Source organism: Oncorhynchus kisutch, linkage group LG2, assembly GCF_002021735.2.
Source record: "Oncorhynchus kisutch isolate 150728-3 linkage group LG2, Okis_V2, whole genome shotgun sequence".
Taxonomy (NCBI): Eukaryota; Metazoa; Chordata; class Actinopteri; order Salmoniformes; family Salmonidae; genus Oncorhynchus; species Oncorhynchus kisutch.
In genome coordinates this window covers 7,005,808-7,031,087 of record NC_034175.2, presented here as the reverse complement: position 1 = coordinate 7,031,087, position 25,280 = coordinate 7,005,808, and the positions used below count along the sequence as shown (strand labels likewise).

The window sequence follows — 25,280 nt, the reverse complement described above, 5'->3', positions numbered from 1 at the left end:
CAAATTACCATTAAAAACTTAAAGAAAGAGGATCTTGGGTTTGATCATGTTTCGGTTGACACCATAGTACAATTCCGGGTAGAAGAGGTTAGGGCCGGTGATAGTTCTACAGCCAGCCAGAATACAAGCAGAGCCCCTGACGAAACAGATACTGACCGTGGAGTCGTCCAGAGCCAAGGACCGGTGCGGATAGTTCAGACGAAAGATCTGAAGGATGTGATTGAGGTGGAAACTGGTTATGGAGATTCCAACCTGTGCTTCGAATGGATTCAGTATACAGCCAGGTCAGTAGCTAAAGAAGAATGTTATGCCTGCGCCACAGCCAAACCTCAGTTGACAACCATCCCCTTTCCACTTGAGGGAATTGATTCACCCAGGGGAATGGCCTGTATGGTAAAGCTGTTCATGAAGGCAGGGAAGCCAGACAATGACAGTTGCATTGATCTGCATTATCTGTATCCCCATGTGCCCATTACATCCAGACTTCCCCCTTTCACAGTTACAGGAGGAAATTATTATTGTATGGCTCGATACATCACACACGGATGGGATGTAGGGGAAGTAAGAACATGCAATAGGATAGAGAATGTTACAACAGACAAGGCAAAGAGGGACATGACTGGGGGGGGGGGGGGGGGGGGGTTGAGTTCCGAGGACTTTAGTAAGATAAAAAGGCCTAGCGCGGATAGAGAGTCCTAGAGTCTGGTGGTTGGGTGGAGGAATGAAGCTGTGGCCTAACCTGCCTACAAATTGGACCGGTATTTGTGCACTAGTACAGTTAGGCATGCCCTTCACCCTTATCCAACACAAAGACCTGGGGCCAGGTAGAAGAGAGCGAAGGAGTGCTCCGACAGGATCTTTTGACAATCGAGTTTACATTTATAGCATTGGAGTTCCAAGGAGGGTGCCTGATGAGTTCAAAGATAGGAATCAGATATGGGCTGGATTGGAATCAAGCATCTTCTGGGGGTCAACTCTCAATAAAAATGTAGATTGGATCAAGTATATCTACTATATCCAACAGTGTTTCATCAACTGTACTAGAGAGGCGATAAAAGGGTTAGCAGAACAAACAGCTGCAACTAGTTTGATGGTATGGCAGAATAGAATAGCATTGGATATGTTACTGGCTGAAAAGGGTGGGGTGTGTGTGATATTCAGATCAGAATGTTGTACTTTCATCCCAGATAACACAGCTCCAGACTGATCAGTGACCAAGGCCCTGGCTGGTTTAACCACATTAGCTCACGAACTAGCAGAGAACTCTGGGGTGGATACTCCTCTAACAAAGTGGTTTGATAGTGTGCTTGGGAAATGGAAAAATTTCATAATCACTGTGTTGTGGGCAACTTTCACCTGTATGAGTGTGTTGGTTCTGTGTGGATGTTGTTTGATTCCTTGTATGAGAGGTTTGATCACCAGGACTCTGGAGAGGTCAATGACGCAACAGATGGTGAGATACGGACCGATTCCGAGCTCCGGCCAGTGGGATGACAAATACAGGCCTCAGGCCTAGGAGAGGGCTCAGTTTCTTTTAACCACGAGGAGCCAATGTTGGATGAGACTGTTTTTGATGGTTACGTTTTTTTGTGAAGATTGTAATAAAAATCCTAACAGGAAGAGTTATGATTGGATGTAAGGCCTATAATAGTCATTGATGAATATTGAATGTACATACATGTTTGAATTATTCTTGTATACATTTATTTTTCTATATAGTATTCGAGGTATCAGTGTGTATTATTTAGTCATTAAGGGTGGATTGTTAATGGGATTTATATGTTTAAATGAATGATTAGAATACTCCACCCTGAAACCATATAATTGTATGAAATGTATTAGAATCATAAAGTTATAATTAATGATGTGTGTAGTTTTAGTCAGTAAACCAATATGTCCCTACAGTACCTAAACACCGACTGTCGGAGCAAAATTCGGTGCCTACCTTGGCTGGAGGTCACTGGGAGAATTGGTCTCACGGCCTCCCCAATCTTGGGGGAGGACGGGGAGTGCTTCTCACGGTCTCTGTAATCTGTGTCGGCTGGGTAGGGAGACAGTATGTGTGCAGGATACCTACTGTTCGTGTGGAAGTATACCTACTGTTTGTGTGGAAGTATGTGCGCCGCTATAAAATGGATGTCTTTGTATTGTGGACCTCAGAGCGCTCTCGTGAATAAACAATTTGACTATCATAGCTGGGCCTCCGTCTGTCTCATTCAACCAGTATCTTACAAATTCTGGGTTGCAGACCGAGTAGTTTAATTGAATTGGGTTATGAACATTGAGAACATAATTCTCATGACAGGGAGGGAGGGAGGGAGGGAGGGAGGGAGGGAGGGAGGGAGGGAGGGAGGGAGGGAGAGGGAAAGAGAGAAGGGGGAGAGAGACAGTGAAGGATACAGAGAGAGAGAGGAGGAAGGAAAGAGAGAAAGAGAGAGAGGGGGAGAGATGGAAAGTGAGAGAAGGACACAAAGAGAGATAGAGAGAGAAGTATACAGAGAGAGAGAGAGTGGGAGAGAGAGAGTAAAAGAAATAGAGAGAGAGAGAGAGAGCGAGAGAGAGTAAAAGAAATAGAGAGTGATACAAGGCTGTATGAAAAGGATTAACATCACATTATGACAGAGCTGTCAGATGCCTTCAAGACCAAAACAGCATTTATCCCGTTTCTTTACCCTTTAAGAGATTTAATCTCCATGTAGACACGCCTCAGATAGACTGATGGGTGTTTCTGATTCCTTTAAAGCTTTCGATATTAACTCTGATCCAGACATTCATTTACCACAACCATGAAAGCAACATGCAGGCACACGCTTTGGCAGAGATTAATGAAATGGTGACAGCAAGGTGAGTGACAAAGCTTCTGTACTGATCTAGGATCAGCTTACCCTCCGCAACTGCTAACCCTGTTATAGTCCAGGGTACACACAGACTCTTTGAATTGTCAGGTTGTCATTGTAAATGACAAGTTGTTCTTTATTGACCTGGTCAATAATCTAGAACAATGTTAATATTTGAAACCCTTTATCGGTCCCAGATTGAATATTTCAAAAGTTCATAGGGTGTTTGAATTTGTCACAGGAATACCGAGAACCCCTAGCCCCACTCCAACCTAACTCTGGTTAAACAGATTTGTGTGAATATCATCAGATCATCTTCCCTTTAACTCTAATTCACCTATAAATACATCTCACCTTCCTTAAATCAAGTCAACGTCACTGTAAAATCCATCTACCCATCTTGTTCAATTATAATGTGCCTGTCCTTGTTCAATGACAGCCCACTGGGCACAGACATCAGTTCAACATCTAGCTTTGATTTACATTTTGGTTGAGTCGTCAACTAATGGGAATTCAATGGGAATTCAACAACAAAAAATGTACCATGTTGTTGGATTTAGGTTTTTAAAAAATCTGAAATTCCTTGACGTTGATATCGTTTTGCAAATGCTATCAGTTTTCTATGTTCATTCAACGTCATCACATAAAAATGTTTTGTTGAAATGATTTGGAAACAACGTTGATTCAACGAGTTTTTGCCCATAAACATGGCTGCTTGTTCATTACAAGTGGTCCTGTCTCCAGTGAGACACACTATCTCAGCCTCCCCAGAACAGATGTACTGGAAAGCAAGCATCGCTCATGTTTATTTATGTTAGGCCAATATAGACCATAGGTGCTGTCTCCCTCTCTCTCCTTTTCTCTCTCCCTCCCCGTCACTCTCTCTGTCTCTCTGTCCTCTCTCCCTCCCTCGATCTCTCTCTATCCTCCCTCATTCTCTCTCCATCTCTCTCGCTATCCCTCCCTCTCTCTCTCTGTCTCTTTCTCTCTCTGAAGAAGTGAGTTACAGCAGCAGTCTACTGGGTTAGCCAGCCCTCCACCTGCCTGTCTGTCTGTCTGTCTGTCTGTCTGTCTGTCTGTCTGTCTGTCTGTCTGTCTGTCTGTCTGTCTGTCTGTCTGTCTGTCTGTCTGTCTGTCTGTCTGTCTGTCTGTCTGTCTGTCTGTCTGTCTGTCTGTCTGTCTGTCTGTCTGTCTGTCTGTCTGTCTGTCTGTCTGTCTGTCTGTCTGTCTGTCTGTCTGTCTGTCTGTCTGTCTGTCTGTCTGTCTGTCTGTCTGTCTGTCTGTCTGTCTGTCTGTCTGTCTGTCTGTCTGTCTGTCTGTCTGGTCTGTCTGTCTGTCTGTCTGTCTGTCTGTCTGTCTGTCTGTCTGTCTGTCTGTCTGTCTGTCTGTCTGTCTGTCTGTCTGTCTGTCTGTCTGTCTGTCTGTCTGTCTGTCTGTCTGTCTGTCTGTCTGTCTGTCTGTCTGTCTGTCTGTCTGTCTGTCTGTCTGTCTGTCTGTCTGTCTGTCTGTCCTGTCTGTCTGTCTGTCTGTCTGTCTGTCTGTCTGTCTGTCTGTCTGTCTGTCTGTCTGTCTGTCTGTCTGTCTGTCTGTCTGTCTGTCTGTCTGTCTGTCTGTCCTGTCTGTCTGTCTGTCTGTCTGTCTGTCTGTCTGTCTGTCTGTCTGTCTGTCTGTCTGTCTGTCTGTCTGTCTGTCTGTCTGTCTGTCTGTCTGTCTGTCTGTCTGTCTGTCTGTCTGTCTGTCTGTCTGTCTGTCGGTCGGTCGGTCGGTCTGTCTGTCTGTCTGTCTGTCTGTCTGTCTGTCTGTCTGTCTGTCTGTCGGTCGGTCGGTCGGTCGGTCGGTCGGTCTGTCTGTCTGTCTGTCTGTCTGTCTGTCTGTCTGTCTGTCTGTCTGTCTGTCTGTCTGTCTGTCTGTCAGGGTCTCGCACTATGCTCTGTGTGGTTTATTTACCGGAACTCTCTGGACAAAAACGGAGACACAACAACCAGGCTAACAACCAAACACACACACACAAGCACACATACAAATACGCATACACACACACACACCAGTGTAGGAAGGGGGGTGAATTTCAGAAAAATATAAATTGTGAAACATTAAAAAAGTTATAGTTTTTAGATAAAACTATAGTAAACACATTCACATTACCGAATAATTTATTAAACGCAATGTTTTGTAATGAAGGTCTACAGTATCCTCAACACCACTCTGTAGGGTAGCACCATCGTGTAGCCAGAGGACAGCTAGCTTGTCTTCCATAGACTTACACAGTAATCATGACAACTAACAGAGGACGTCCTCCAACCTATCAGAGCTCTTGCAATATGAACTGACATGTTGTCCATCCAGTCAAAGGATCAGATAATGAATCTAGTACTGAAAGCATAAGTTACAGCTGTGTGTGGAGAGTAGTTAACTCATAAGACAGAGAAAGACAATAGTTGAAAAGTTTTGAACAAATGAATTTAGTCAACAATTAAGGAAAAGCAGCAGAGAGAGAGAGAGCGAGAGAGCGGGCTAGCTAGCTATATTCCCTTGTAATTTTTTTCCTTCTTAGTGTACCGTTCACTTACTTACAGTAGATAACGCAGCTAATTTAGCCTACTCAACAACCTGACTCAAAAAGAGAACAATGCTGTCTATGTATGTTAGCTAGCTGCCTTACACTTAAGTCCACAAGCGAAGGTAAAAGGTGAGAGGAGGAGAGCGTGTAGATGCACAAAGGAATTACACAACAAGCAAAGTGATGATGCTGCAAAACATTTCTTAAAAGGAAGCAAACGGAATAAAACAGATCAGCTAGATGCAGGTAAGAGTGCACAAGACGGTATTGAATGTGTCACTGTCTGTCACCTTGATTCTCCAATTTGTCTCTCGACTTGTGCCCCTACGTTATAAATGTTCATTTGTAGGCTAGGTTGTAGCAACCTCATGATGGGTATAGGGAAAATTTGAGTATCATGTAGTAGTTACATTGAGCTGGGTGAATGGAATATGAATGACAGTCATTCAATATACTGTAATAGAAATAAGGCAATGCTCATAAAAAATAAATGGTCCTCCCTATTCTTGAATGGCACCAACCACCACTGACACTATTTGGTTTGTTCCTGTCTCTCTGTCCCTCTTTCTCTCTTCTCTCTCTACCTTCATCTATGGTTTTCTCTCTGTCTCTCGTTCTCTCTTGTTCTCTCTCTACCTTCATCTATGGTTTTCTCTCTCTCTCATTCTCTCTTGTTCTCTCTCTCTACCTTCATCTATGGTTTTTGCTCTGTCTCTCGTTCTATCTTGTTCTCTCTCTACCTTCATCTATGGTTTTCACTCTGTCTCTCGTTCTCTCTTGTTCTCTCTCTACCTTCATCTATGGTTTTCACTCTGTCTCTCGTTCTCTCTTGTTCTCTCTCTACCTTCATCTCTTGCTCTACCTCTTTCTACACCTGTATCCCACTGTTTCTCTCTTATCTCCCTGTCTATCAGCCTCTATCTATCTTTCCTATTCATCTGTTCCCGTGAAAAAGTGCAGGTCTGGGGTCTGGAGGTGGTCTGGGTGGCAGGCAGGCACACAGGCAGGCAGGCAGGCAGGCAGGCAGGCAGGCAGGCAGGCAGGCAGGCAGGCAGGCAGGCAGGCAGGCAGGCAGGCAGTGGGATGGATCAGAAAGGAGGTTAGTTAATTGCAGCCTGGTGGTGGGAGCTGTAAACTGGGACTGTACTCCACTACTCCAACTCTCCACAGGCTCTTCGATCCTGATGGCTAATCAATGTGTTTGGATATCCCCCTGTGACCACGGCCCAGTGGGCCTGAAAGAGGTGAGCCACCCCCAGACTTTTCTCCCCTCCAGCAGCGACTGAGAAACACAGTGAGAAACAAAGCAACCACTAAACTGGGCAGATTAGACAGACACAGTAAGACATAACTCCTTTTCGCTCAGCTGTCGCTTCCTTTCTCTCTTGTCTCTCGCTCTTGCTTTTCATTCACATAATATTTTCTTCAAAACTAGATCTCCATCTAGGCCTATCTCTCCACCCTCCTGCTTTTCAGTCTCTACCCATATGACCCCTAGGATATGTCCATGGTCTAACAATGCAGAGCATTGTGGCACAGCTGAGTAAGTTCTTGTGAAGCTACTTGCTAATGTTTATTTAGGCTGCACTATGACAGTTCCAGACGGTGTGATGCACTACGACAGTATCAGTTAGGTTGGCTTTCTTGGGTTTGATGCACTACGGCAGTATCAGTCAGGTTGGCTTTCTTGGGTTTGATGCACTACGACAGTATCAATTTGGTTGGCTTTCTTGGGTTTGATGCATGTTGACAGTATCAGTTAGGTTAGCTTTCTTGGGTTTGATGCACAATGACAGTATCAGTTAGGTTGGCTTTCTTGGGTTTGATGCACAATGACAGTATCAGTTAGGTTGGCTTTCTTGGGTTTGATGCACTACGACAGTATCAGTCAGGTTGACTTTCTTGGGTTTGATGCACAATGACAGTATCAGTTAGGTTGGCTTTCTTGGGTTTGATGCACTACGACAGTATCAGTTAGGTTGGCTTTCTTGGGTTTGATGCACTACGACAGTATCAGTTAGGTTGGCTTTCTAGGGTTTGATGCACTACGACAGTATCAGTTAGGTTGGCTTTCTTGGGTTTGAATCATGTTAACAGTATCAGTTAGGTTGGCTTCCTTAGGTGTGATGCACATTGACAGTATCAGTCAGGTTGGCTTTCTTGGCTTTGATGCACTATGACAGTATCAGTTAGGTTGGCTTTCTTGGGTTTGATGCACTACAACAGAATCAGTTAGGTTGGCTTTCTTGGGTTTGAATCACATTAACAGTATCAGTTAGGTTGGCTTCCTTAGGTGTGATGCACATTGACAGTATCAGTCAGGTTGGCTTTCCTGGCTTTGATGCACTATGACAGTATCAGTTAGGTTGGCTTTCTTGGGTTTGATGCACTACGACAGTATCAGTTAGGTTGGCTTTCTTGGGATTGATGCACTACGACAGTATCAGTCAGGTTGGCTTTCTTGGGTTTGATGCGCTACGACAGTATCAGTTAGGTTGGTTTTCTAGGGTTTGATGCACTATGACAGTATCAGTTAGGTTGGCTTTCTTGGGCTTGAATCACTTTAACAGTATCAGTTAGGTTGGCTTCCTTAGGTGTGATGCACATTGACCGTATCAGTCAGGTTGACTTTCTTGATTTGATGCACTATGACAGTATCAGTTAGGTTGGCTTTCTTGGGACTGATGCATTACGACAGTATCCGTCAGGTTGGCTCTCTTGGGTTTGATGCATTACGACAGTATCAGTCAGGTTGGCTTTCTTGGGTTTGATGCATTACGACAGTATCAGTCAGGTTGGCTTTCTTGGGTTTGATGCATTATGACAGTATCAGTCAGGTTGGCTTTCTTGGATTTGATGCACATTGACAGTATCCGTCAGGTTGGCTTTCTTGGGTTTGATGCATTACGACAGTATCAGTCAGGTTGGCTTTCTTGGATTTGATGCACATTGACAGTATCAGTCAGGTTGGCTTTCTTGGGTTTGATGCACATTGACAGTATCAGTCAGGTTGGCTTTCTTGGATTTGATGCACATTGACAGTATCCGTCAGGTTGGTTTTCTTGGGTTTGATGCACATTGACAGTATCAGTCAGGTTGGCTTTCTTGGGTTTGATGCACATTGACAGTATCAGTCAGGTTGGCTTTCTTGGGTTTGATGCACATTGACAGTATAAGATAGTTAGGCTTTTCATGTCAGGTAACTTACTTCTCACCCTTCCAAAACATTTTAAGTCAGCAAGCATCCGCCACTGGTGTATAGGGTGTTTACAGAGTTTAATGATCAAAACAGAGTGGTGTGATTGTGACTAAGGCCTGCTAATGCCTGGCTCTGTCTCATATGAGTGAGGCCCAGCAGTATTGATCCGGCAGTACAACAGGTGTGATAGACATGGATGTGGTGGCCTGGGCTGGGCTGCAAAAATGAGATCCTGCAGATACCATTCAGACCAATTACACTCCATCCAGTTACCCACTTTAAATTAAGAAGAGAGCGCAACAGCACACTCTTGCTCCAATGCAATATTTTACTCAAACTTTCAGCAGCAAGCTGCCTTCGTCTGGGGTTTACTGTGAGAGGTCACTTCATAAAACAGCATATACAGTATCTGATAGGCCTTCCCACTTCCTCTGACACGAGGCATTGGATATCCAATATTACCCCTAGATACTGTTCCATCGATTTCTCCTATAGATCTACTGAGTATTGTATTGTGAATACTGGATACCTCTACACCAGCAACTTTAATCAATTGATACTGGACACCTCTATACCAATAACTTGAATCAACTGATACTGGACACCTCTATACCAATAACTTGAATCAACTGATACTGGACACCTCTATACCAATAACTTGAATCAACTGATACTGGACACCTCTATACCAATAACTTGAATCAACTGATACTGGATACCTCTATACCAGCATCATGAATCAACTGATACTGGATACCTCTATACCAGCATCATGAATCAACTGATACTGGATACCTCTATACCAGCATCATGAATCAACTGATACTGGATAGCTCTATACCAGCAACATGAATCAACTGATACTGGATACCTCTATACCAGCATCATGAATCAACTGATACTGGATACCTCTATACCAGCATCATGAATCAACTGATACGGGATACCTCTATACCAGCATCATGAATCAACTGATACTGGATACCTCTACACCAGCATCATGAATCAACTGATACTGGATACCTCTACACCAGCATCATGAATCAACTGATACTGGATACCTCTACACCAGCATCATGAATCAACTGATACTGGATACCTCTACACCAGCATCATGAATCAACTGATACTGGATACCTCTACACCAGCATCATGAATCAACTGATACTGGATACCTCTACACCAGCATCATGAATCAACTGATACTGGATAGCTCTATACCAGCAACATGAATCAACTGATACTGGATACCTCTATACCAGCACCATGAATCAACGGATACTGGATGGCTCTATACCAGCATCATGAATCAATACAGTCACTGTCCTACATGGATGAAATGCATCCAAGGTGGACTTTGTGCAGCAGGTTTTCATTGCAGCAGGTTTTTTACATGTCCCAACAGGTGCTCACTGATGTTTTGACAAAACAAATCGATTATTTTTTCTTCCAGGCAGGAGAACACCGCATTGATGACCCAGGCTCCACACACCCACTCCCTCTGCAGCCACACACACACACACACACACACACACACACACACACACACACACACACACACACACACACACACACACACACACACACACACACACACACACACACAAACACACACACTCTCTCACTTTATCAGTCCATCTATCCCTTGACTCACACCTGCGAACACCCAGTCGAGTTTAGATTGTATTTGTGGTAGTAAATGGATTGAGATAACCGCCCACATAGCCCACACCATGTATCAACTGTTTTGAGACCTGTATGCCTGTATAATACAATCCAGCAATATTATCATTACACCACTCCATTATGACTAGGTTGAGTTACCCCCATCTCATGAAAGGTACATTTCTTTGTCTTATTGAAAAGCACTAGAGAAAGGCAATCCATTAGGTTTTGTTCTACCACTTCAATAGAACTGGAGGTGTAGTGGCACTGCAGGCTCCCTGGTACAACCAGTGGTGTTCACTAAATAGCCCCTGATTGGAGTGACTCATCAGTGTGGCCTCAGTGTTCAAGAGCAAAAACGTAGCGAGACCGGGGTTACCGAGCGCCTCGAGATCTCACAAGGAATAACACTTGTCAAACAAAACAGGATGAGGCCAAGTGATGCTGAAGTGCGTCAGTGGAAGCAAACATTCTTAAAGGCTTTTCATATAACCATTGAAAATACCACAAGGTGTACATCCTTGGGTTTGTAGCTTTGTGGCCATGTGAGTGCATAAAGCCATAGGCCATTTCAATCCTTTTTTCATTAAAGAAAGAACAGTAGTTTACCATGAAGATTGGTGGTCAGCATGAGATCTGACTCTGAGTGATTCCTGAGGGGAAGAGGAGGAGGAGAGACGTGGAGGAGAGGAGAAGTGTGAGGTGTGAGGTGAAACTGTGAATAATGATGGAGAAATATGATGTCTCTGGACCACATGATGAGTACAGCTATTAGCCACAGCCTGTCATCTACTCAGGTAACAGCAGAGGTCTACTATCACTTTCAGTTCAAAATCTCATTTTTTGCAGTCTGAAATCAACCTCTCAGCCCTTCCTTAGTCTATTATTCTATTTCTGCTCTCTTCAATACAGATCTGAGGGGACTTGGTAGGTCTTTAGTCAATATGAAGATGCATGGCTTCAGCTGACTTTCCAATGTTTTCACCACATTAGCTAATGATGCTCTAAGTAACCGATCTATTGACTGATTCCACTAAAAGCATTGCTCTGAAAAACCAGTTGGAACAAACTGAGCAGCGAAGCCTCACTAGCAGACCCAACAGTGACATTGTGACATAACCTAGCCCCTGTGGTCAGAACTCAGAACACTGACTGACATGGAGCAAATGAGCAGCCAGTCAGCCGCCCGCTACCAAAACAACACGCTATTATACCCACAATGCCCTTCACCAGCCCACTCTCTCCTCTCAGGGCCAGGACCTCAGATAACCAGCTGGACCCTTATGAAGACCAGTATGGAACCAAATAATAAACTGCCCTTAATGTCTGTTTTTTTTGTTTCTAATATACAAATCCCATTACAATAAAGGCTGTTTAATCTTGGGGTGATTTGGACATTCTTGGAATTTTTTCCATTAGACTTGGATGTTCTTTAGTCCTTCTCCCAAAGTGAACCCTTTCAACATGACTCTCTCACCACATTAGGAAGAAAGTACAGCTCCAACTACCTATTCTCTCCTCCTATAACTGAAATTAGACTCATGAACCTCTCTATGTCTTTACCCAAGTGATCCCAGTGACCAGCCGTTTCCAATCCATCCGGAGATAATGGAACTCTCTGGGCTGTAACCATTGACGCTACTGCTGTAGGCCTGTATGCCACGGTAACATGGTCTTCCCACCAAACCTATTATCTCAGACTAGGACTGTGGTGTGATCATAACAACATACAGGAACTCAAGTCCTTCTGTTCACCTGACTTAGAATTCCTCACAATCAAATGTCGACCGCATTATCTACCAAGGGAATTGTCTTTAATTATAATCACAGCCGTATATATTCCCCCCCAAGCAGACACATCGATGGCCCTGGACTAACTTTATTTGACTCTATGTCAACTGGAAACCACATATCCTGAGGCTGCATTCATTGTAGCTGGAAACAAGACTCCCCCGCCCTCCTTTCGGAAAAGCTGACCAGGACTCCATTTTGTTGCTCCCAGCCTACAGACAGAGACTAAAACAAGAAGCTCCCGCGCTCAGGTCTGTTCAACGCTGGTCCGACCAATCTGATTCCATGCTTCAAGACTGCTTCCATCACGTGGATTGGGATATGTTCCGCATTGCGTCCAACAACAACATTGACGAATACGCTGATTCGGTGAGCGAGTTCATTAGAAAGTGCATTGACGATGTCGTACCCATAGCAACGATTAAAACATTCCCAAACCAAAAACCGTGGATTGATGGCAGCATTCGGGTGAAACTGAAAGCTCGAACCACTGCTTTTAACCGGGGCAAGGTGACCGGAAACATGACCGAATACAAACAGTGTAGCTATTCCCTCCGCCAGGGCAATCAAACAAGCTAAGCATCAGTATAGAGACAAAGTAGAGTCGCAATTCAACGGCTCAGACACAAGAGGTATGTGGCAGGGTCTACAGTCAATCGGATTACAAAAAGAAAACCAGCCCCGTCGCGGACGAGGATGTCTTGCTCCCAGACAGACTAAATAACTTTTTGCCCACTTTGAGGACAATACAGTGCCACTGACACGGCCCGCTACCAAAACCTGCGGACTCTCCTTCACTGCAGCCGATGTGAGTAAAACATTTAAACGTGTTAACCCTCGTAAGGCTGCAGGCCCAGACGGCATCCCCAGCCGCGTCCTCAGAGCATGCGCAGACCAGCTGGCTGGTGTGATTACGGAGATATTCAATCAATCCTTATCCCAGTCTGCTGTTCCCACATACTTCAAGATGGCCACCATTGTCCCTGTTCCCAAGAAAGCTAAGGTAACTGAGCTAAACGACTACCACCCCGTAGTGACTACTCACTTCCATCATCATGAAGTGCTTTGAGAGACTAGTCAAGGACCATATCACCTCCACCCTACCTGACACCCTAGACCCACTCCAATTTGCTTACCGCCCAAATAGGTCCACAGACGACGCAATTGCAACCACACTGCACACTGCCCTAACCCATCTGGACAAGAGGAATACCTATGTGAGAATGCTGTTCATCGACTACAGCTCAGCATTTAACACCATAGTACCCTCCAAACTCGTCATCAAGCTCAAGACCCTGGGTCTCAACCCCGCACTGTGCAACTGGGTACTGGACTTCCTGACGGGCCACCCCCAGGTGGTGAGGGTAGGTAACAACATCTCCACCCCGCTGATCCTCAACACTGGGGCCCCACAAGGGTGCGTTCTGAGCCCTCTCCTGTACTCCCTGTTCACCCATGACTGCTTGGCCATGCACGCCTCCAACTCAATCATCAAGTTTGCGGACGACACTACAGTGGTAGGCTTGATTACCAACAACGACGAGACGGCCTACAGGGAGGAGGTGAGGGCCCTCTGAGTGTGGTGTCAGGAAAATAACCTCACACTCAACATCAAAAAAACAAAGGAGATGATTGTGGACTTCAGGAAACAGCAGAGGGAGCACCCCCCTATCCACATCGACGGGACAGTAGTGGAGAGGGTAGTAAGTTTTAAGTTCCTCGGCGTACACATCACGGACAAACTGAAATGGTCCACCCACACCGACAGCGTTGTGAAGAAGGCGCAGCAGCGCCTCTTCAACCTCAGGAGGCTGAAGAAATTCGGTTTGTCACCAAAAGCACTCACAAACTTCTACAGATGCACAATCGAGAGCATCCTGTTCGGCTGTATCACCGCCTGTTACGGCAACAGCCACCACTAACATTGAGTGACTGCTGCCAACATACTGACTCAACTCCAGCCACTTTAATAATGGACATTGATGTAAAAATATATCACTAAACACTTTAAACAATGCTACTTAATATAATGTTTACATACCCTACATTACTCATCTCATATGTATATGTATATACTGTACTCTATATCATCTACTGCATCTTTATGTAATACATGTATCACTAGCCACTTTAAACTATGCCACTTTGTTTACATACCCTACATTACTCATCTCATATGTATATAATGGACTCGATACCATCTACTGCATCTTGCCTATGCCGTTCTGTACCAATACTCATTGATATATCTTTATGTACATATTCTTTATCCCTTTACACTTGTGTATATAAGGTAGTAGTTTTGGAATTGTTAGGTTAGATTACTCGTTGGTTATTACTGCATTGTCGGAACTAGAAGCACAAGCATTTCGCTACACTCACATTAACATCTGCTAACCATGTGTATGTGACAAATAAAATGTGATTTGATTTGATTTGTCACACGAGCACTAAACCGTGTTTAATATTATTCTAAAACCTGATTAAACTGATTAGATACTGATCTGTTCTATGAATTGTAACAGAGAGAACCACTGCTTACAGTCCTTTATAAACCTATTATACTACTGCAAGTCTGAAGGACACACTACCCTGTTTCTCTTCAGCAGCATACACACGAGACAGAGACAGTCATAAACACACACGAACACACAGGCACACACACGCACCCAAAGACCATCCACTATCTAATTGTAATGACCACATTAACAGAGAAGGCTATTAGCAGCCTTCACTTTACTTTACGACGGACCACACAACCCAGTCAGGAGGGAGCAGCATGTCACCGGGTGGTGCACCCTAATGCCCATCCCCCAATTCCCCCCTCCCTCTAGTCTCTCCCTGAGCACGACATGCCAGCCAGGAGCTGACAGCCAGCTATACAAACATGCCCATTCCTTCTGCTCCATTAGGCAATGAGGAGCTGGGCTTTTATATGGGCCGATGGGCTGGACGGCCTCGCATCGCGCTGGTGCCACTGGCAGACAGGAGGCAGCAGGCAGGAGGTTGGTGCTGCAGTGCAGTGCAGTGCAGTACAGTACAGAGAGAGATTACACAAAGCCTAATATTAAAGGGTAGAGCAATTAGTGTCCACCTCATCAAGTCAAACTGTAGGATCTTCTGTGCTGTTAGGTTTAATTCCTCTGTAGCTCTTACACTAGTTATCTCTGTACTGTGTAGCTCTTATGTCCCTTACCAGATTAGGTCATTTATTGTGATCAAGCCTGGTGAAGACAGGGTTCGAGACGTTGCTAGATTACATACAAACCTGGGATCATCTACAACGTGTTTAGACTGGATGTTAAGACATTCTTTTAATTTCATATTTCATTGTGTGTGTGCCAACTACACTGGAGCCCAGTGAATGAACAAACAACATCACCCCCTGTGAAGCTTTAATTAACTCTACAAACTAGAGTGCTGATCTTTAGATCGACTGGCTAATCATGAGTTGTATGCTGCAGGGTTTGGGTTGGTGTCCCTCATGTGAACCCTTTAACATTAGTGTAGCAGTGATTCATACAGCTGGTGGCTGGCTGATGTCTATGGGTCTCAGCTGGAGAGGTTAGAGCAGTGCTTTTCAAACTTTTTCAGCGGGGACCCCATTTATTCAGACAGAATTTCTGGGGACCCCGTTTATTCAGACCCCACTGCAGTTCCCCAGTGGAGATTCAGTGTAGAACATAGAAATAAGACGAGTAGAGAGTGAAAATTCAGTGTAGAACATTGAGATAAGAGGAGTAGAGATTCAGTGTAGAACATTGAGATAAGAGGAGTAGAGAGTGGAGATTCAGTGTAGAACAATGAGATAAGAGGAGTAGAGAGTGGAGATTCAGTGTAGAACACTGAGATAAGAGGAGTGGAGATTCAGTGTCGAACATTGAGATAAGAGGAGTAGAGAGTGGAGAACAATGAGATAAGAGGAGTAGAGAGTGGAGATTCAGTGCAGAACATTGAGATAAGAGGAGTAGAGAGTGGAGATTCAGTGTAGAACAATGAGATAAGAGGAGTAGAGAGTAGAGATTCAGTGTAGAACACTGAGATAAGAGGAGTGGAGATTCAGTGTAGAACTTTGAGATAAGAGGAGTAGAGAGTGGAGATTCAGTGCAGAACATTGAGATAAGAGGAGTAGAGAGTGGAGATTCAGTGTAGAACAATGAGATAAGAGGAGTAGAGAGTGGAGAACAATGAGATAAGAGGAGTAGAGAGTGGAGATTCAGTGCAGAACATTGAGATAAGAGGAATGGAGAGTGGAGATTCAGTGTAGAACAATGAGATAAGAGGAGTAGAGAGTGGAGATTCAGTGTAGAACACTGAGATAAGAGGAGTGGAGATTCAGTGCAGAACATTGAGATAAGAATGGAGAGTGGAGATTTCTCCAAGAGAAAGGATTGAAAGGATTAGGTACGGCTATATCATATTCATCCTACATCTGAAAGTGAGAAGAATGTGTTTTATTCTAACCACTTGATCAGATCAAACCTGGGGCCCTGGTTATATACTCTAATACTACTACTACTATCACCACCTGTCACAACCTGACCATAGAGAGCCCTTAGTTCTCTAGGCCCTGGTTATATTTCTACTACTACTATCACCATCAGACCAAACCTGGGGCCCTGGTTATATTTCTACTACGACTACTATCACGCCATCAGACCAAACCTGGGGCCCTGGTTATAAACTCTAATACTACTACTACTATCACCACCACACCAAATCTGGTGCCCTGGTTATATTTCTACTACTACTATCACCATCAGACCAAACCTGGTGCCCTGGTTATAAACTCTAATTCTACTACTACTATCACCATCAGACCAAACCTGGTGCCCTGGTTATAAACTCTAATACTACTACTACTATCACCATCAGACCAAACCTGGTGCCCTGGTTATAAACTCTAATACTACTACTATCACCATCAGACCAAACCTGGTGCCCTGGTTATAAACTCTAATACTACTACTACTATCACCACCACACCAAACCTGGTGCCCTGGTTATAAACTCTAATACTACTACTATCACCATCACACCAAACCTGGTGCCCTGGTTATAAACTCTAATACTACTACTATCACCATCAGACCAAACCTGGGGCCCTGGTTATAAACTCTAATACTACTACTATCACCATCACACCAAACCTGGTGCCCTGGTTATAAACTCTAATACTACTACTATCACCATCAGACCAAACCTGGTGCCCTGGTTATAAACTCTAATACTACTACTATCACCATCACACCAAACCTGGTGCCCTGGTTATAAACTCTAATACTACTACTACTATCACCATCAGACCAAACCTGGTGCCCTGGTTATAAACTCTAATACTACTACTATCACCATCAGACCAAACCTGGTGCCCTGGTTATAAACTCTAATACTACTACTACTATCACCACCACACCAAACCTGGTGCCCTGGTTATAAACTCTAATACTACTACTATCACCATCACACCAAACCTGGTGCCCTGGTTATAAACTCTAATACTACTACTATCACCATCAGACCAAACCTGGGGCCCTGGTTATAAACTCTAATACTACTACTATCACCATCACACCAAACCTGGTGCCCTGGTTATAAACTCTAATACTACTACTATCACCATCAGACCAAACCTGGTGCCCTGGTTATAAACTCTAATACTACTACTATCACCATCAGACCAAACCTGGTGCCCTGGTTATAAACTCTAATACTACTACTATCACCATCACACCAAACCTGGTGCCCTGGATATAAACTCTAATACTACTACTATCACCATCAGACCAAACCTGGTGCCCTGGTTATAAACTCTAATACTACTACTATCACCATCACACCAAACCTGGTGCCCTGGTTATAAACTCTAATACTACTACTATCACCATCACACCAAACCTGGTGCCCTGGTTATAAACTCTAATACTACTACTATCACCATCAGACCAAACCTGGTGCCCTGGTTATAAACTCTAATACTACTACTATCACCATCACACCAAACCTGGTGCCCTGGTTATAAACTCTAATACTACTACTACTATCACCACCATGTCTGGTGGTGATAGTACATGGTGGTGATAGTAGTAGTAGTATTAGCGTATTAGAGCCTGTCAACTATGTTAGAAGGATCAGTTAATGCTACAGCATCCATCCAATCTAAAATAAAAGCGTTGATCCCAAAATGGATCCAAAAGAATGAAGCCTTGGTCTTAACTACATGTCACTGTATACATGTCAAACCACGTGCCAACCTAGTTACAGTACATGGTTACATGTCAGTTGTTATGACAGCATTGTGTAGGCATTACACAGTGCATTCAGAAAGTATTCAGACCCCTTGACTTTTTCCACATTTTGTTACGTTACAGCCTAATTCTAAAATATATTTTTTTTATTGATCCCAATCTACACTCAATATCCCACAATGACAAAGTGTAAACAGGTTTTCAGACATTTTATCAAATTTATTGAAACGTATATATAACAGTGGCTCAGTATAACAGTATTCACCCCCCTTGGTATTTTTCCTGTTTTGTTGCCTTAGAACCTGGAAATAAAATGTATTTTTGTGGGGTTTGTTTCATTTGATTTACACAACATGCCTACCACCTTGAAGATGCAAAGTATTTTTTATTGTGTAACAAACAAGAAATAAGACAAAACAACAGAAAACTTGAGCGTGCATAATTATTCACCCCCCCCCAAAAAGTCAATACTTTGTAGAGCCACCTTTTGCAGGAATTACAGCTGCAAGTCTCTTGGGGTATGTCTCTAAAAGCTTAGCACATCTAGCCACTGGGATTTTTGCCCATTCTTCAAGGTAAAGCTGCTCCTTCAAGTTGGATGGGTTCCGCTGGTGTACAGCAAACTTTAAATCATACCACAGATTCTCAATTGGATTTTTTTTTTTTACCTTTATTTAACTAGGCAAGTCAGTTAAGAACAAATTCTTATTTTCAATGACGGCCTAGAAACAGTGGGTAAACTGCCTGTTCAGGGGCAGAACGACAGATTTGTACCTTGTCAGCTCGGGGGTTTGAACTTGCAACCTTCCGGTTACTAGTCCAACGCTTTAACTACTAGGCTACCCTGCCGGTAGGCAATTCTAAGACATTTAAATGTTTAAATCACTCGAGTGTTGCATTAGCAGTATGCTTAGGGTCATTGTCCAGCTGGAAGATGAACCTCCACCACAGTCTCAAATCTCTGGACGACTAAAACAGATTTCCCTCAAGAATTTCCCTGTATATTTAGCGCCATCCATCGTCCCTTCAATTCTGCAGGAGGCTCCGGACTGGAGACCGTCGCTGGAGGCTCCGGACTGGGGACCGTCGCTGGAGGCTGCGGACTGAAGACCGTCGCTGGAGGCTCCGGACTGGAAACCGTCGGAGGAGGCTTCGGACTAGAGACCGTCGTTGTAGGCTCCGGATTGGAGACCGTCGCTGGAGGCTCCGGATTGGAGACCGTCGCTGGAGGCTCCGGACTGGAGACCGTCGTTGTAGGCTTCGTGCCATGACTCCTCACTGGAGGCTTCGTGCCATGGATCATCACTGGAGGCTTCTTGCCATGGATCATCACTGGAGGCTTCGTGCCATGGATCATCACTGGAGGCTTCATGCCATGGATCATCACTGGAGGCTTTGTGCCATGGATCATCACTGGAGGCTTCTTGCCATGGATCATCACTGGAGGCTTCTTGCCATGGATCATCACTGGAGGCATCGTGCCATGGATCATCACTGGAGTGGAGAGACACACAGGAGGCCTGGCTCTGGGAGCAGGCACAGGACTCACCAGGCTGGGGAGACATACAGGAGGCTTAGTTCTGGGCGCAGGCACAGGAATCACCAGGCTTTGTCCTTGGCAGAGGCACCGGATACACTGGGCCGTGGAGGCGCACTGGAGGTCTCGAGCTTAGAGCTGGCACAACCCATTCTGGCTGGACGCTCACCCTAGCCCGGCAGATGCGGGGAGCTGGGATGTAGCGCACTGGGCTGTGAACGCGCACTGGAGACACCGTTCGCTCCACTGCATAACACGGTGCCTGACCAGTATGACGCTCGCCACGGTAAGCACGGGGAGTTGTCTCAGGTCTCCAACCTGACTTAGCCAAACTCCCCGTGTGCCCCCCCCCAAAAAAAAATGTTTGCCTCTCGGGCTTCCTCGCTAACCGTGTACGTCTCGCCGACTCCATTCTCCGCTCAATTGAATCACATGCGGGCTCTGGCACTCTCCCTGGGTCGACCGACCACCTCTCAACCTCCTCCCAGGTTGTCTCATACTCCTGCCCACGCTGCTTGGTCCTTTTGCGGTGGGAAGTTCTGTCACGGCCGTTGAAAGAAGAGGACCAAGGCGCGTCGTGAGCGTACATTTTTATTTTTATTAGAAAAGGCCCCGAACAAAACAATAAACACTACATAACAAACCGTGAAGCTAAAGGCTATGTGCCAGAAACAAAGTCAACTTCCCACAAAGACAGGTGGAAAAAAGGGCTACCTAAGTATGGTTCTCAATCAGAGACAACGATAGACAGCTGTCCCTGAATGAGAACCCTACCCGGCCAAAACATAGAAATATAAATAATAGAACATAGAATACCCACCCCAAATCACACCCTGACCAAACCAAAATATAGACATAAACAGGATCTCTAAGGTCAGGGCGTGACAAAAGGTGTTTGCTTATTTTCTTTCTTTAAACAATGGCTTTTTTCTGGCCACTCATCTGTAAAGCCCAGCTCTGTGGAGTGTACGGCTTAAAGTGGTCCTATGGACAGATACTCCAATCTCCGCTGTGGAGCTTTGCAGCTCTTTCAGGGTCTTTGGTCTTTGGTCTCCTTGTTGCCTCTCTGATTAATGCCCTCCTTGCCTGGTCCGGGAATTTTGGTGGGCTGCCCTCTCTTGGCAGGTTTGTTGTGGTGCCATATTATTTAACATTTTTAATAATGGTTTTAAAGGTGCTCCGTAAGATGTTCAAAGTTTCGGATATTTTTTATAACCCAACCCTGATCTGTACTTCTCCACAACTTTGTCCCTGACCTGTTTGGAGAGCTCCATGGTCTTCATGGTGCCACTTGCTTGGTGGTGCCCATTGCTTAGTGGTGTTGCAGACTCTGGGGCCTTTCAGAACAGGTGTATGTATACTGAGATCATGTGACACTTAGATTGCACACAGGTGGACTTTATTTAACTAATTACAGTGCCTTGCGAAAGTATTCGGCCCCCTTGAACTTTGCGACTTTTTGCCACATTTCAGGCTTCAAACATAAAGATATAAAACTGTATTTTTTTGTGAAGAATCAACAACAAGTGGGACACAATCATGAAGTGGAAGGACATTTATTGGATATTTCAAACTTTTTTAACAAATCAAAAACTGAAAAATTGGGCGTGCAAAATTATTCAGCCCCCTTAAGTTAATACTTTGTAGCGCCACCTTTTGCTGCGATTACAGCTGTAAGTCGCTTGGGGTATGTCTCTATCAGTTTTGCACATCGAGAGACTGACATTTTTTCCCATTCCTCCTTGAAAAACAGCTCGAGCTCAGTGAGGTTGGATGGAGAGCATTTGTGAACAGCAGTTTTCAGTTCTTTCCACAGATTCTCGATTGGATTCAGGTCTGGACTTTGACTTGGCCATTCTAACACCTGGATATGTTTATTTTTGAACCATTCCATTGTAGATTTTGCTTTATGTTTTGGATCATTGTCTTGTTGGAAGACAAATCTACGTCCCAGTCTCAGGTTTTTTGCAGACTCCATCAGGTTTTCTTCCAGAATGGTCCTGTATTTGGCTCCATCCATCTTCCCATCAATTTTAACCATCTTCCCTGTCCCTGCTGAAGAAAAGCAGGCCCATAACATGATGCTGCCACCACCATGTTTGACAGTGGGGATAGGGTGTTCAGGGTGAGGAGCTGTGTTGCTTTTACGCCAAACATAACGTTTTGCATTGTTGCCAAAAAGTTCAATTTTGGTTTCATCTGACCAGAGCACCTTCTTCCACATGTTTGGTGTGTCTCCCAGGTGGCTTGTGGCAAACTTTAAACAACACTTTTTATGGATATCTTTAAGAAATGGCTTTCTTCTTGCCACTCTTCCATAAAGGCCAGATTTGTGCAATATACGACAGAGTACTGGAACGAAAGGCGGCCAAATGAGGTGTTGGCTTTAGGGATGATCAGTGAGCTACACCTGCTGGAGCGCGTGCTACGGATGGGTGTTGCCATCGTGACCAGTGAACTGAGCTAAGGCGGAGCTTTACCTAGCATGGACTTGTAGATGACCTGGAGCCAGTGGGTCTGGCGACGAATATGTAGTGAGGGCCAGCCGACTAGAGCATACAAGTCGCAGTGGTGGGTGGTATAAGGTGCTTTAGTGACAAAACGGATGGCACTGTGATAAACTGCATCCAGTTTGCTGAGTAGAGTGTTGGAAGCAATTTTGTAGATGACGTCGCCAAAGTCGAGGATCGGTAGGATAGTCAGTTATACTAGGGTAAGTTTGGCGGCGTGAGTGAAGGAGGCTTTGTTGCGGAATAGAAAGCCGACTCTTGATTTGATTTTCGATTGGAGATGTTTGATATGAGTCTGGAAGGAGAGTTTACAGTCTAGCCAGACACCTAGGTACTTATAGATGTCCACATATTCAAGGTCGGAACCATCCAGGGTGGTGATGCTAGTCGGGCATGCGGGTGCAGGCAGCGATTGGTTGAAAAGCATGCATTTGGTTTTACTAGCGTTTAAGAGCAGTTGGAGGCCACAGAATGAGTGTTGTATGGCATTGAAGCTCGTTTGGAGGTTAGATAGCACAGTGTCCAAGGACGGTCCGGAAGTATATAGAATGGTGTCGTCTGCGTAGAGGTGGATCAGGGAATCGCCCGCAGCAAGAGCAACATCATTGATATATACAGAGAAAAGAGTCGGCCCGAGAATTGAACCCTGTGGCACCCCCATAGAGACTGCCAGAGGACCGGACAGCATGCCCTCCGATTTGACACACTGAACTCTGTCTGCAAAGTAATTGGTGAACCAGGCAAGGCAGTCATCCGAAAAACCGAGGCTACTGAGTCTGCCGATAAGAATATGGTGATTGACAGAGTCGAATGCCTTGGCAAGGTCGATGAAGACGGCTGCACAGTACTGTCTTTTATCGATGGCGGTTATGATATCGTTTAGTACCTTGAGTGTGGCTGAGGTGCACCCGTGACCGGCTCGGAAACCAGATTGCACAGCGGAGAAGGTACGGTGGGATTCAAGATGGTCAGTGACCTGTTTGTTGACTTGGCTTTCGAAGACCTTAGATAGGCAGGGCAGGATGGATATAGGTCTGTAACAGTTTGGGTCCAGGGTGTCTCCCCCTTTGAAGAGGGGGATGACTGCGGCAGCTTTCCAATCCTTGGGGATCTCAGACGATATGAAAGAGAGGTTGAACAGGCTGGTAATAGGGGTTGCGACAATGGCGGCGGATAGTTTCAGGAATAGAGGGAATGAGAAACAAGATTCTCTGGTCTGATGGAACCAAGATTGATCTATTTGGTTTGAATGCCAAGTGTCATGTCTGGAGGAAACCTGGCACTATCCCTACGGTGAAGCATGGTGGTGGCAGCATCATGCTGTGGGGATGTTTTTCAGCGGCAGGGACTGGGAGACTAGTCAGGTTGAGGGAAAGATGAATGAAGCTAAGTACAGAGAGATCCTTGATGAAAACCTTCTCCAGAGCGCTCAGGACCTCAGACTGGGGCAAAGGTTCACCTTCCAACAGGACAATGACTCTAACCACATAGCCAAGACAACACAAGAGTGGCTTCGGGACAAGTCTCTGAATGTCCTTACGTGGCCCAGACAGAGCCCGGACTTGAACCTGATTGAACATCTCTGGTGAGAACTGAAAATAATTGTAAGGTGACAATTCCCATCCAATCTGACGGAGTTCGAGAGGATCTGCAGAGAGGAATGGGAGAAACACCCCAAATACAGGTGTGCCAAGCGTGTAGCGTCATACCCAAGAAGACTCAAGGCTGTAATCGCTGCCAAAGACGCTTCAACAAAGTACTGAGTAAAGGGTCTGAATACTTATGTAAATGTTTATTTTTTATTTTTTATATGCTAACATTTCTAAAAACCTGTTTTTGCTTTGTCATTATGGGGTATTGTGTGTAGATTAATGAGGGGGGTGAGGGGACAATTTTGCCAATTTTAGAATAAGGCTGTAACGTAACAAAATGTGGAAACATTTAAAGAGTCTGAATACTTTTCGAATGCACTGTATATATAGGTATTATGACATCCCTTTCGCAACACACTGAAGCTCACTCCTCCTGTCCTCTCTAGCCTATTCTGGAGCAGAGAAAGTGTTATGTTATCTCTGTGCTTCTGCAGTAATGGTATTATTTAGTCACCTTAATTCTCCTGGGCTGACCAACAGTGTGAACAATGCAGGGCCTTACTAAGCCCATCAGTGGTCACATGAAGCAGAGGTCTTTTCCTGCTCCACAGACCCTACAGGCTCCTCTATCCCTCCACCTCGTTCCTTCTGCATCCCTCTTCCATCTATTTATCCATCCTCCCTCTCTTTTTCTGCCTATTCCTCTGCCCCTTTCTCTCTTCCTCTCTTCCTCATCCTTTCTCACTCTCTCCCTCCCCTTATTCCCACCCCTCTCTCCCTGTCTCTCCTCCATCCCTCCCTCACTCCATCATCTCTCTCTCCCTACCTCTCCCTCCCTCCTCCTCTCTCAGTGGCGGGAGAGAGTTGTGCGTGTAATGGCGTTATTCACAGTTCATTGGTCTGTTTGAAGGGACTATCTTGATTGAGCGTTTCCCAGTGCAGGGCAGGGCAGGGTGGATGGGGGACTGTATAAAGATGTGTTGGGAGCCTGTGGAGATGGATGGGCTATGGGAACATGGACACACAGTAGGGTGCTGCCATGTTTGTCAAGCCTATAATCTAATGACAACATTGTAAATTGGAGACAATGGCACACAGAAGATGGAAACTGACACTATGGACATTCAGAAGCATACAGGAGAGATTTTAGCTCTTTGAGAGGCTCAGTCTGTTGGAAATATTGGACATAGAAACAGTAGGCTAGCACAATGAGTGAAATTGATAGTAATCTGTACACTGGAAAGCAAGTGGATAAGCCTCAGTGCTAGCCAGACAGCGAGAAACAGAATCTGTCATGCTCTCTCTCTCTCTCTCTCCTCTCTCCCCCCTCTCTCTCCCTCT

The 25,280-nt window shown here is 44.9% G+C and overlaps 1 protein-coding gene across 3 annotated transcripts in view; it reads right to left on the bottom strand.

The window, feature by feature from the left end:
* grik5 (glutamate receptor, ionotropic, kainate 5) overlaps positions 1-25,280 on the bottom strand; it is a 146,883-nt gene that overhangs the window by 105,390 nt on the left and 16,213 nt on the right. The window lies entirely within an intron of this gene.